The following is a 10,428-nucleotide window of genomic DNA, read 5'->3' on the forward strand; positions in this document are numbered from 1 at the left end:
CTTGCAAACTATAGTTGTTTTGTGGTTGTTGTTATTGTTCTTTAATCATTACGTAATTTAGCTCCGTCTGAGCATGAATGCTACTGTAATTTCATATTGCCCCAAAAGCCTATTGGAATTTGTTTTCAATAAACAATCAAATTACTGTCTAACATGTTCGGTTCTATTTATCACTTGAATGGAGTGTTGGAATTTAACTAAAAAGATGATAACTTTATTACAAATGCAGGAACAGACAACAGAATGTGTGAAAATTTAAAACTTAAAGAACTTACTCCTGAAATTTTTAAGTGCCTCATATTTGTACAAGGCCTTACAGCAAATAGAGAGTCAGAAATATGGGTAAGAACTCTTTCGAAAATTAAACAAGCGAACCAATATTTAACTCTGCAGACTGTTGCAGAGGAGTGGCTAAGGATGGTAAACCTGGCGTAAGAAGATTCAAGAAACAGATTTCGCAAAAATACAGATATGTCGACCGAGAAAGTATAACCAGAGAAGATTACTAAGTCCTAATCCAAGTTACGGGTGCGGAAGCCTACATTTCAGAAAAAATTGTCCTTTTAAAAACCAAAAGTGTTACAGTTGTAAAATGTTTAGGCACAAACTGCAGAAAAAAAGTACGAAGGTCAAATGTAAAGAATTCTAAAGTGCTCTCAGTAGAAAGTAAGATCGACTCCCAAATAAAGAAATTTGTACACGTAAAAGTAATCGGAGTAAATATTAAATTACAACTTGGTACTGGTAGCGACATTTCAATCATTAACACCGACACGTGGAAGAAAATAGGAAAATCTATGTTAAGAAAAACTGCGAAAACTGCACCCACCCCCACCCCGTTGATCGAAGAGGCAGCGAACGCGCTGCTTTCTGATTGGCTGAAAATTCTGAAAATTATCAAATTTTGAACACTAGTAACATTTTCGCAAATGTTTTCGGGAAAAGATTAATAACAAATTCGGATTCAGCGTCAAAAATTACATCTGTATGATACATTAAAATTTTTTTAAGATTTCGCCGTGCAGTGACGAAAACCACAAAGACCCAAAAAGTGGATCACTCTAAATAGACAGCACCTATTTCATGTATATAAAATAAAATAACAAAATTAGGCTGTGTTGATTTTTCCATGGGTCCAAATGACGGATTAAAGACATGTCACTATCCACTTCCTATTCCAGAGGATATTTTTGCAAAATTAAATGATAGCAAAATATTCTCGAAATTGGATTTGTCTGAGTTGTATCTGCAAATAAAGGTTGACGAGGGATGTCCAAAGCATGTAACAGTATATACATACAGAGGATTGTACAAATATAATAGATTGCCCTTTGGTCTGAAGGTCGCACTTGTAATATTTTAACAGGTTATGGATGCAATGTTGGTGGACTATCAATTCGCAATTCCATATCTGGATGACATATTGATTAAAAGTAATTCTTGTGATCAGCATGTCGAGCATATAAAAGCTGTGTTTGAAAAGATAAGAGACCACGGGTTCATTTTGAGTTAGGAGAAATGTGAACACTTTTTGCTGAAAATCAAATACTTAAGGCAAATTATTGATAAAAATGAAAGACGTCCTGACCCATCGAGGGCAGATGCAATTGTAGATATGCCTCCCCCGCATAACATTGTGACATTACAAGCTATCATTGGGCTAGTAAATTACTATCAAAATTACATTCCTAACATGCATAAATAGGGAGCACCATTAAATGATTTACTGAAAAAAGAAGTAAAATGGAATTGGTCGGTAAAGTGTCAAAATGCGTTCGAAGAGATAAAAGAGATAAAAAAAAATATTTATTTCTGATTTGTCACTAACGAATTTCGATCCTGAAATGGACATTGTTGTTATTTCGGTTGTTTCGGATTATGGAATAGGACCAGTCTCGCTACTCAATTATAAAGAGGGAAATATGAAGCTAGTAGTTCATGCTTCAAGTTCGCTGATAGCAGTAGAATAAAAAGTATAGTCAAATAGAGAAGGTGGTTCTATGGATTATTTTTGTAGTAAAAAAATTTAACAAATTTCTACATGGTAGGAGGTTTTTGCTACTAACCGACCATCGACCATTACTATTTTGGGTCAGAAATAGTAAGGGATCAAAAATATTAATGGGTCAAAAATGGGATTGCCTACTCATACAGCGAACCGACTACAATGCTGGGGAACAACATTGCTAAACTACAATTTTAAGATGTAGTATATTCCGTCGAAGAAAATTGGTATGTAATTAAAGGACAACGTTGGGAACATACGTGACACCTAAACCAATTAAAGACGAGACATACTGAAAAACGAAAGGAAATACCAATGTAAGTCTGCTATGCCATGTTTGAGGTGCCAGCACCCAAAGAAATTGAGCCTCGTTGAAGCAGCAGTAGGAAAAGCGAAAAAGATTATTTTTTTAATCAAGAGCGGGAGTAGTGCGGGAAAAAGAAAAAAGAAAAGAAATATACTGCGCGAAATATACTGGACCGAGCGATTATAAATTGTAGCGGTCGGAGTGAAGTTTCTGTTCGCAGTGAAGTCGGAAGTGATGGTTGGTTAGTTCATTTGGAATGTTGATTGTCGGTTCGTGAAGAGATTGTTGGATCATTACGTTGTTATTACGACTGCATCGTTATCTTGTTTACTGTTACTACACTGGTACAGTGTATCTAAACCATCCGTCACAATATAGTAACGGAACTACATTTGGAGACGAGGATACAATATATGTGTGTGTGTGTGTGTGTGTGTGTGTGTGTGTGTGTGTGTGTGTGTGTGTGTGTGTGTGCGTGTGTGTGTGTGTGTGTGTGTGTGTGTGTGTGTGTAATTTCGTCCATTAAATTTTACGATAACCTGGTGAATAACGTATGAATTTGTATGAAGAAAACAGAAGTTGCTTAAATTATCTTCTACATCCATTGATGAAGAAGGAATACAATAGATTTAATCACACGACGTGTCCTAAATACGTGTTGGTGGTATTTATGTATATATATATATATATATATATATATATATATATATATATATATATATATATATTTAAATACCTCATTTTAAAATCACACCTTCAAAAACTTTATATACGGTCTCTAAAACTATGGAAGATAAAAAGAATTATTTATTCTTTTACGGTTTGCCATTTAAATTTATATCACATGTTTGCCTTAACGAACAATATATGTACCAATAAGCGAAGGTAATTAAATTTCACACAAATCGTATGGGACAGTGTAGTATAGAGCATAAAATATATTGGAATGGTGTCATATTATAATTTCCCATTTAAAATTCATATATTCGAAAATGTATTGTTTTCAAATACCATGGCAAATAGGAAATTTGTTCTTTCACTTCATTCGGGCTTAAATTTGTTTGTACTTCTAAAATATTCAGGTATTACAGCACTAACATTGGCGATTATATATATATTTATGCATGGATTGTGATTTTTCTTTCAGACTTAAGTTCTAAAGAGATTTAAAACAGATCGCTAAAAAGCGGCAAAATCTTGAAGTTTGTAAATTCTTGATGTTTGTAAATATCTAGTTGAATTGGTGTGTTGGTTGAGCTGTCGATGCACACACCCATGTGTGTGTATCTATTCATCTAAAGAATCTGAGATAGAGAATCTTTGGAATGTCTTACAAATCTTCACTGAGCCACTAATAGATTGGATTTAAAGAATCTACGTCAGTTTCTGTTACACTTTCTTTGAAAAATTTAGTATTTCTGATTTTTTTTCGCTTAAATTTGTTGATACATAGCATTATGCACCTTTAATGATCATAACCAGATTTATAGGGACAAAAGAGACAATTGCCCCAGGCTCCTTAAATTTCGAGGAACGGTTGTCATGGTTAGTGGGCCCTCTACACCGGATTGTCACCACTTTCCCAAAATGTTTGCATGTAACGAGCCTTCCGCTATCTACTTCGTAAAAAAATCAACTTGAAGAAATTTTCTAAAATAACATCATATTTTCTCCACTTTAGCAACAGCAATAACTAAAGCAACTTTAAATCCCTTGAGAATAGAATAAATAATGGAGAAAAAGTATCAACGAAAAACAAAATAACAAAAACGGAAGATTTCTTAAAAGTATTCAAAACTGCTATCTATATATATAAAGGTAGATAGATAGATAGATAGATAGATAGATAGAATTTGCTTGAACTTACGATAAGCCGTAAATTTCAGGTTTTTGTGCTTGCAATTAAAACGCATACACACACACACATACACAAACAAACATGCACTCACATATATTGCTACCTCTATAGTTTTGGGAGGTGGATAATATTTACGAAAAAATGATAAGATTGTTAGGCTTTCAAAATTTTAATTTTTAATTGGCTGTTATAATTATAGAATTATCTCTTTCGCGGAACATCACTCGACAGATTAAAAAAGTTTTTTTTTCCTTTCAACTTTGGATAATGACTTCTTCAAATGTTTGTACTCTATTAAGCCTAATCTTTTCTTTCTTTTTCCTGTATTTTTTCATCCTCGTCAACCTAACAATTTCTTGTTATTGCTATTTTCGTGCTACATTCTTAAAAAAATTCATTATTAATACTGTCACTGGTGCTATTCTTCAACTTGTTTTTCAGTTTATCTCTGATCACCATTTTTCAGTTCTCTCTGTTGAACATTAGTTGCTATTTCAGAGGATGTCTATTACTGGTAGTAAATAGGTGGACTTTTTTTTAAATTCGAAAAATAATGTCGAAACAAAAATAAACTCAATGACGTCACCAGTAACAACACATCTTAATTGTAATCCAAAGTACCCTCTTCTCTCACAAAATGATTTGAACCGTTACATCTACAGACACCCTTTTTATTAATAAAGTGATAGTGGAAGCTCAAACATTGTTACATGGTTGTTTGAAGTTTAGAAAGATACACGAAATACACAATTCCTTTTCAAACCTATATTTTTTCCGAAGTTTTTTCTTGGGCCCCATACAAGTAAAAAATAATTCTGAAAAAATTAATTTGATAAAAACGAAATTCTTAATCTGTAATCCTCGAGTTGCTGTTAATTGATTGAATTCTTATCTATTAATATTTGATTAACTTTGGCTGCAGGCCTACTTATCTTCCCCATGCATAAGACTAACAGATATACGTGTAAACTGACTGGTTTAGTACATCTGTGACTAGATTAAACGAATAGAATTCACGCGGCTGTTGGCATCTCCTGTTTTGCTTCTTAGATTATTTTTTTCATTGCTTTTATTCAGATTGTATTTTCACTCAGAATATCCAGTACACTACGGAATATTCATCTGTCGCGAAAAAGATTTGCAAAGAAAGAAGTGAAAAAATGCTATAATATTAGCAAAGACACACCTTGCAGAATTTTTCTGCGCTTCGAAATAAGGAAAACTTGGAAGTTAAAGAAGAATAAGTAACAAATGTCCCCTTTTGAGAAACTAGCTTCACTCCTAAGAACATCTACACAAAACAGGAGTAACATAACAGCTCAACTTATTGAAGATGTAATATCACTGCATGCTACTGATCTACAATTAACTTAGTAGTTGTCTTTCAGAACCCTAAATCTTGGCGCTAATATAAAAAGAAGGGATGGAAACTGGATGGTCACTATCATTATTTTAACAAAATTCAATATCTTATACTATTTGGGACAATGGTGAGCAACGTTTGAGGAAGTGGATCCTATCAAAGGCTAGGGTCCTTTTACTGCACTGTAAAGTCAGGCCGTCGTGACAGGTTTTCCAATAAGGATGGCTTTAATGATTGGGAAAAATCAGAGGAGAAAATGTAAGCACGTGAAGAGAAGCAGGCCACGGAGATTCAGAGTTGAAGTTCAATCTTTAATGAAGGGAATGTTCTAATATTTATAGGGAATCGGAAAAACAAGTGCAGGATAACAAGAAATTTTGGACTGAAATATTGCGCTGCGTTGTGGCCGTGATATCTCTAGCCGAAAGAGGCCTGGCATTAAGGTGTAGTGACCATAGGATTTAAGCGCAATCGAGATTTGTGGGGAATTGTGGAACTTAAGAAGCTTTGGAGCTCCAAATTTCCCAGGCAAATCAAAATCGAGCTGTTCATTGCAACTGTTGAATCAGTGCTATTATATGGTAGTGAAACATGGACACTGACAATGAAATGATCAAATGGGCTAAATGAATGCTACACAAGGCAGATACGAATGACCCTAAATCTGAAATGACAGCAGCATATGTCAAATTAATGCCTTTATGGAGATCTGCCAAAAGTTAACGAGAAGATGCGGCAAAGACGGCGGTGACAATCTGGTCAGTGTCGCCACCCTGAGCTGGAGGCATCCAAATTAGTCTTCATGATGATGTAAGAAGGGATAAACGTCGTCAAACTGACATCGCCAACAGGGTTGCAGACACTGGCCTCAGGACCTCGAGGCTGTGATCATAGACCGAAAAATGTGACGGGTAAACTTTGTTGCTGCGGCCCGGACTGGAACCCGGTCATAATAATAAATGGAACTTACTGCACAATTTGATCCATCTCTAAAGGGGTGACGTGTAAGCAGTTTCGAATCCCTGGTGTGGTAAGCAGTCGCACCTATTAATACCATCTACGAAGAAATTGTTCTGTTGAATGAAAAGTATGTGTTTCATGTTTTAGCAGAACATAAAACTGACAGGTATTTGTCAAGTTTCTGTAGACTAGTATTAGCCTCGAAGTTGTCCTGTCTGTAAGAGAGAAATTAGAAGCTTCCAGAAGCAATGCGCTAGTCGATCTGTTTCAGATCAAGAGATATTTGTGTAATTCACCTGGAATATGTATAAGACAAGAAATACAATATAGAATTAGAAAAAAGTTTGAGCTGCTGAAAATTGAACTTGCTACGTATTATTGACTCTCAGATTTTTCAAAACTTTTTTCGTTTGTATTTGATTGTTGCTGTTCTAAAATGTTCGCACAGTTTAGATATAACTACGGTATAATGCAAATATTTCTTGCGTCTTTTTCTAAGAAAATGTCAATTTCTTTCCTCTGATCACACTTTGATAAGTGAATGGTAGAACTGGATAGCGTGAACTTCAGATTCTCGAGTTGACAGTTCTTTGTGCAACTCTTCCCCAACGGCGTTAGTTGACCAGCGCGTGGTCTGAAACACTTTGAACGATGTCTGATACTCGTACAATATTGGTTGTCACAGTTCACATTGAACAGAACTTGGGATTAGGGTCTTTCCCGTCATAAAACCTATCACAGAACATTTCTGTCAGACGCACTTCTCCTTGCAGTTCCATTCAATAAGGTTGAATATGGGCTGTTGATGGTACAGTTTCAGGTAGATCAGCTCTTGCAATTTTTAGCGTGCTGACATCCATTTATTTATAGATTAGGGTCCTTAAATAACAGAATGAGTATTGTACCCTCTATAAATGTTACACGAAGGACATTAATTTTTCTCAGACTTGGATGACAAGAGGTATCGTTAACGAGGAGCATAATTTAAGTGAAAAGTTTATGACTTCCATGATTATGCTGTTTATGTATATTATACTCTCAGGTAGAATATCAAAAGCGAGATGAAACCGAATTTCAATAACTGAAATTTGAACTACCTTTGATGTAGACCATCAGAATCTCAAGAACTGCTTTGTTCGAAAATTATAAGATGGCTGGGAGTTTAAAGGAAACCATGAAATGCCTAATTTCGTTTGAAATTCAATATTTTTCTGAACCATTTATTTCTTGCAATGGTATTGAGTTCATGTTCGTAGTACTAATTATACAGTCTTAGCAAGAGGATATTCTTAAAAATTAATATTCTTTGTTACACGCTTATTACCTCCTCTACTGTGGGAGTTGCAATTTTTGAATTTAGCTTTAGTTATAAAATTACATCTCACAACAGCTAAAAACATTTTCTTCGGTTTATTATTGCACATATCGTCAAATGTTCTTCATTAAAGCGAACTTTTTCCTTTCTTTTATCGATATTCTTCGTCATTCTGTACAATTCTAATTCGTGAAACATTTTAAATTACTACAGCGCTGGGGCAAAATAAGTAATTTCTGATATCTTGTTATTTTGAATTGCTAATAAAATATTTGCATATTTTTTGGTGTTTAACATTTAATATTCTTTTCTCTGTTGGCTTCCATGTCAGTTTTTTCCCACACTAATGTCTAATTTCATAATTTTTCATTCTCAAAAAAATGATGTCTAAGCTGGGGCAAAATGTGTATTGACTAATTTCAATAATGGCCGAGTTTCGGATTAGAACTCCAACATGTTGAATTTTCTCCGTTTTGACGGTGCTTTTGCCAATTTCTTTTTCACCATGGCTTAATTTTTTTTCTACCACTCCTTCCCGTCCCCTCCTTATACCCATCCGGACCGATTTTGAGCATTTTTCTTTTTTTTTTTTTTTGTAGTACACACTTAAAAACGTTGAGGGAAGCCTTTTCGGTGGAAAGCAAATTAATATTTTCACAAGAAAAGGTGTGTGATTTAAAGGAGGTTTAGCTGTTGTTTCTACCACATTCTATGACCACCTTTGTCACTGTCACATGTATTGATGTTTTTCAATATTTTTCTCTTCATAGGCATATTTATGCTATTGAAAAAAAATTGAAAATTTCTGATATCATGACAATTCAACGAAAGGACAATTCAGCTCAAAGATAATTCAGCGCAAAGAAGTAAACATAAGCACAATTCAGGGAAGTAATAATGAAAATAAGTTTTGAGTTGAAACAATTTATTGAACTATTAAAAAAATATCTTTATACAAATATTAAGATTAATCTATTTCTATAGTTCAATTTGGTAACTTACATTTCGGAAGTATTCCAACTTATCGGCTCGATTTCTATAGTCATTAATTAAGGTTTTTATTGCTTTATGGGTTCTTTTATGCTTTATGAGTGTTTGAAAACATCTTCGTGCCCAGTTCTGAGTCTTAACATCCTTTCCTTTGTATGATTTTGTTCTAGTTTGAGAAATTCTATAAACTTATAAAAGGTTGAGTGGTTATGACCCAACGATACTTGAAGACTTCGGTGCCACCCGTCTAATGAATTGTTGCTCTTTGATAGGTCTCCCTGAGTACAGTCAAAAATACTACAGATTTCTGGTTTTAAAAGAGTATGTCTTCTGCGACATGGGCGACCAACCCATCTGTCTTCAAAACAATTTGTTAATTCTTCCAATTCCCGAGGCATTACATCTTGCAAAGATTCAAATACTCCACAAATACCGCCAACTGGTACAAAAGCCAAGGCTATTAACATGTTACGGTATCAACGAATATGTTCCTCCCTTATATAAAGCTAAGATTTAAATCCTGGATTTTCCTCCATACGAACTGGCTGAGATGAAAGAAGCATCCACTTACATGCGTGATTTCAAAAACAGTTGTAAATGCCTTTTGGAATGCCTCTTAAAAGTCATAGAGCATAGTATCTGGTGATTTCAGGTCCGAGTTTAAATCTAAAATGTTCCTTTGTGCCCTCTCATATGAATCCTCTGTTTTATTTTGCAATAGTATATATATATCACTGGGAAAACATGCCCTTCATACATAAGTTTAGAAATTTTGAAAACAATTAAATGAAATTAAATTTCATGTACACATAAATACGACGCGCTGAATTGTCTTTGCACAGAATTGTCAGCGCTGAATTGTCATACGCGGAATTGTCAGTTCACTCATGCAGGGATATGTTAGCAGAATGGTCCAAAATGACAGTAACAGTGATTAGCAGTGATCAGTAAAAAAGAAGTCTTCTATATATAGACAGACAGACAGACGGACCAGCGTTGATTGTGATGACCGCAGTGGTGTAGATACTTTGAAATTCAGCCTGATATTAGATAGGCAGATAGGTAGATAACATATAGATAGATAGATAGATAGATAGATAGATAGATAGATAGATAGATAGATAGACAAATAGACAAATAGACAGATAGACGGAGGGACGGACAGACAGACAAACACACAGAGAGATAGATAGATAGATAGATAGATAGATAGATAGATAGATAGATAGATAGAGTTTTTTTTAGAAGATTTCGCTTCCTTACATTTCATGTTCTCATAATAAAATATTTTATACGTTAATTAGCACACTTCATGATTCTCTGTATTCTTGTTATCAACAGCACAAAGCAATTTCTTAATGGACGCCACCAATTATGTATAATCATCTACATAATAATAGACATTATACGCTTCCTTCAGTTTATATGCACTGTAGCTAAAATAAATAAGCTGATTAATTGCACATACATCCACCAATCAATACATACGTACACGCAGATACACATACATACACACATATATGTATGTATGCATGCATTATGTATGTATGCTTGTATGCATGTATGTATGTATGTATGTGTACGAAATTCGCGATTACGTTCGTTCTTTTTGTGTGTTCTTCAATAATGC

Source organism: Octopus bimaculoides, chromosome 3 (genome assembly GCF_046866305.1).
Source record: "Octopus bimaculoides isolate indiv1 chromosome 3, ASM4686630v1, whole genome shotgun sequence".
In the NCBI taxonomy this organism is placed as follows: domain Eukaryota; kingdom Metazoa; phylum Mollusca; class Cephalopoda; order Octopoda; family Octopodidae; genus Octopus; species Octopus bimaculoides.